The 4,128-nt window shown below is 33.7% G+C and overlaps 1 non-coding gene across 1 annotated transcript; it reads right to left on the bottom strand.

The window, feature by feature from the left end:
- Positions 1-2,958: 2,958 nt before the first annotated feature.
- On the bottom strand, positions 2,959-3,065 carry LOC121208725 (small nucleolar RNA R71). Its single transcript, XR_005903854.1, has one exon. It is a non-coding gene; the product is annotated as a small nucleolar RNA R71 (small nucleolar RNA).
- Positions 3,066-4,128: the final 1,063 nt, after the last annotated feature.

Here is a 4,128-nt window from a genome sequence, read left to right as displayed (position 1 = left end):
AGATGTCCACATTTGCCCACTATTAATATTAATGGTCTAATTTACCATTTAAAGCCACTCACCTTCCACATTCATAGCAATTAGACACCCTTTCCTTATAAAACTCAAATTTTGTATATTATGTAATTTAGTCCTTTTTATCAAATTAAGCATGCAAATGATAAAATTTCTTCACGAATTTTTTATAAGACACTACTAACATGTTGTAGACATTATAATAATAATAAAATAAATATTTCCACATTAGATTTGTGGTCTCAAAACCACTGTTCTAATTTTTACTAAAAATGTACTGTTACATATAAGCTTTTCAATCTTTCTGTGCTAATAGATTTAAGAAAAGGAAACAAGGTTAAGGATTTTAGTTACCCATTAAATCTATTTTGTTAATTATTTAAATGGCCTCTACATTCAAGCAAAATATACTTCTTATGATGATGACTTATCTTCACTAGAATTCTGATATGGTGGTTTTGTTTGTAAGATCGAGGCTCGTGTAACAAGGGAAAAGCGTAGGGGATGGATTTTGCGTCAAAGTTCAGGTGAGCTCTAGGACCCAGATCCAAAATGAGGTATCTTGTGTCATTAGTGTACTGAATATGGATGCCTTAGTGTCACAAATGGTGAATCAACTTGTGATGAAGTGTTGATGTCCTATATGTGCATGTAAGGTTAACATACAAATACTATCGGTTATGAGTTTGATCATCTTTAAATAGATGAAATGTTTGGCATGGTATTGATAACCCTTGAAAAGAGTTATATTTCATGCCTTTAAACCTAGCTAATTGCCCGTACTTAAGTACATTTAGTTGCACTTTAGGACATTTCATTAGTATTTTTCCTTAATCATTGCATTAGGAGCTTGGACTGTGTTTAAATGTTATTTATTACTTTTAATTGCTTGTTGAAGGGCTGTGTTTTGTGGATTTACAGGTGCAGGATAAGGAACAATAAATAAAGGAGTGAAGGTTTGTCGGGGTAAAAAAGGTAGATAGTTTGCCAACTTGTATGTCATGGCAATTCATGATTTCAGTAGGAAGATTGAGTCAACACGCTCCAACTTTATCTGTAACAGAAAAATCTGCCTAGAAAATAGGAGAAGATAATCTTGGGCTGTTGGTTTTTATCTTAGAAAAAGAATTTAAAAATAGGAATAAGTTCATGAGATAATGAGCTAATAACCACCTATCTTAAAGAAGGGATTTTAAACCAAAAAGAAAATCTAAAAAAGAGGAGAGGATAATCTTGGGTTGTTGGATTTACCCTAGGGGAAAAGCTTATAAATAAATAAAAGAGGAAACCCTAAACAGTAAACAAGAAGGGAACAACAAGAAGATGAGATCCTTAGACAAAAATAGAGGGTAGTGGCTGAGTAGAGAAGGAAAGAGGAAGAGAAAGGCAATCCTTCTCAGCCACCACAGGACATCGTGCTCTGAAGTGTGAATTGGAGATGAGAAAGCTGTCTTCTAAAATTCTTCCCTATTTTTTACTTTGTTTTTCCATGAATAAAATTGTTGAAAATGATGTTGGATGATATTTTGGTGTTGAATTTGCCAACCCATGAGCTAAATCTCATAGGGTTGGGATTACTTTGATGAAACCTTTATTTTTCTTTAATGGTTGAAGCATAAATCTGCATTATTTTACTATTTTATTCAATTTTTCTTATTTCTAAATTATATGTGTGCATTCCCTAGACATAGACGACTGTGCGTTATACCCTTAAATTAATCTAATTCTGAAAAGGTTGGATTAATTAGATCGTGGTTGAATGATATGAACAAGTACTCGACAGATAATTATAGTGGACTCTAGACATAAAGCAGTGATCATACAGAAGGAAACAATGCAGGTTTTTGCTCTCAAAAGAAATAGACCATTTTATAACTCTTCTGAGCAGTAAATTGATTATGATTTTGCCGAGGCATTTCTAATAGGAAGAGTAGGTTCTTAGTAATCTTGACTTTCCATATCAACATCATATATCCCTTATCCCTTGCCGTAGAATCTTTTTCATAACATTATTAGTTGTTTATTTTTTCATTTATATATTATTTTATTTATGCAATAATTCTCATAATTGCCATTGCATTTTTACTCTTGCATTTCCTTAGCATTCATTATTAACTTTGACATTGCCATTGCATTCTTATTACTAATTTACCATAACATTTCATTATAAAAACTTAACTATCTTTGTGCCTAAATCTGGTCCTCGTGGGAACAATACTCATTCATCACTTTATTACTTGAACTGATGTGTATACTTGCACAAAATCGTACATCATTTCACATGCAACAAGTTTTTAGAGCCGTTGTCAAGGATGGGCAATTTGGTGAAATTCGGTTTTGTTATTTTACTTAGTATCTTTATTTAGCTTAGTTATTTAATTTTTACAGGTTTGCCATCAGTGCATGATAAGAGGCATTTCTGCTAACACAAAATACCTTTTTGATCCGGAGATTGACAGAACCTTACGGAGAAAGAAAAAAGAATTGAGAAAGATAGTTGGAAACAGGAATGATCTTAACAAAAATCCAAATGGTCGAGATGTTAATCCTCCCATTGCATGGGATAGATGATCGAGATAGACCAATTCGAGAGCATATTGTTCCAATGTTGGATTATTTTAATCTAGGGATAGCCAGACTAACCATACAGGCTCAGCAGTTTGAATTGAAATTGGTAATATTTTAGATGTTATAAACAGTAGGACAGTTCGGTGGACTACCCACTGAAGATCCAAGACTGCATCTAAGACTTTTTGTAGAAGTCTGTGACTCATTTAGACAACAGGATGTTCCTAAAGACACTCTAAGGCTTAAGTTATTCCCGTATTCTTTAAGATATCTATGAGAGCCTGGTTGAATGCTTTGTCGTCAGGAACAGTGGCATCATGGAATGATCTTTGCCTGATATTTTTGCTACGGTATAATCCCCCAAATATGAATGCCAAGCTTAGAAATAACATCACATCTTTTTAAAATTTAGAGTATGAAACACTACATGAAGCTTGGGAAAGATTTAAAGACTTAATTTGGAAGTGCCAGATGCATGGATTTCAACACTAGACTTAAATGGAAATATTCTATAATAGGTTGAATGTGCATATAAGGATGGTAGTTTATACATCTACCAATGGTACGTTGTTGGATAAAACTTATAATGAAGCATACAAGATTTTGCAAAAGATTACCAACAACGATTATCAATATCTGACTACAAGAGTTGGGACAGTTAAAGAGCTGCTGCTACCATAGAGCTTAACGCAATCACTTCATTGACAGCCTAGGCATCTTTTCTAGATAATATGATTAAAATAATAAAAAATCAAACTGCAGTCCATGAGATGAAATCAACCGAGTTGTCAAGTGTTTATTGCAGTGAAGACCATATGTTTGACGAATGTCCATCAAACCCAGCGTTAATATTCTACATGGGTAATTTTAATCAGAATAATAACCCCTATTCAAACACTTACAATCCAGGGTGGAACCAACATCTGACTTTTAGTTGAAATAATGAAAGTCCGGAGAGTTCACACAATGTTGAAAGACAAAATATCTACAATGCACTGCTCGGTTCTAATCATCCTATACCGAGGGAAAAGGCTCAGCAAGGTTAGGTATCATCTTTTAATTCTATTGAATCTTATTTGAAGGAGTATATGGCCAAAAATGATGTTCTGATTCAGATTAAGGTTGATCTCTCCAAGCTCTTAAAATCAAGTTGGACAAATAGCAAACGCTCTAAATTCTAGGCCACAAGTAGCATTGGCAAATGATACTAAAAATTTGAGAACTCAAGAGAAGGAGCAGTGCAAGGCTATCACTCTTTGAGTGGGACTCAGTTGGATGAAGTTGTTCAATATGTCACGATAGAAGAAGACAAATCTAGTCGCAATCAGGAAAGGATCTTAGAAGGGTACACAGAGAAATGTTGTGACAAAATCAGATCATGTTGCCAACAAAAATGCCACTGTAAAATAATATCGGCAACCTGAAGGAAGACGATATTTACCTTTTCCTCAGTAATTCCAAAATTCTAAACATGATATTAAGTTTAAATATTTTTAGATATTTTGAAGCAACTCCACATCAACATACCATTAGTGGAAGCTTTGG

Source organism: Gossypium hirsutum, chromosome A10, assembly GCF_007990345.1.
Source record: "Gossypium hirsutum isolate 1008001.06 chromosome A10, Gossypium_hirsutum_v2.1, whole genome shotgun sequence".
NCBI lineage: Eukaryota > Viridiplantae > Streptophyta > Magnoliopsida > Malvales > Malvaceae > Gossypium > Gossypium hirsutum.
The sequence above is the reverse complement of the archived record's forward strand: the minus strand, read 5'-3'. Positions and strand labels throughout refer to the sequence as shown.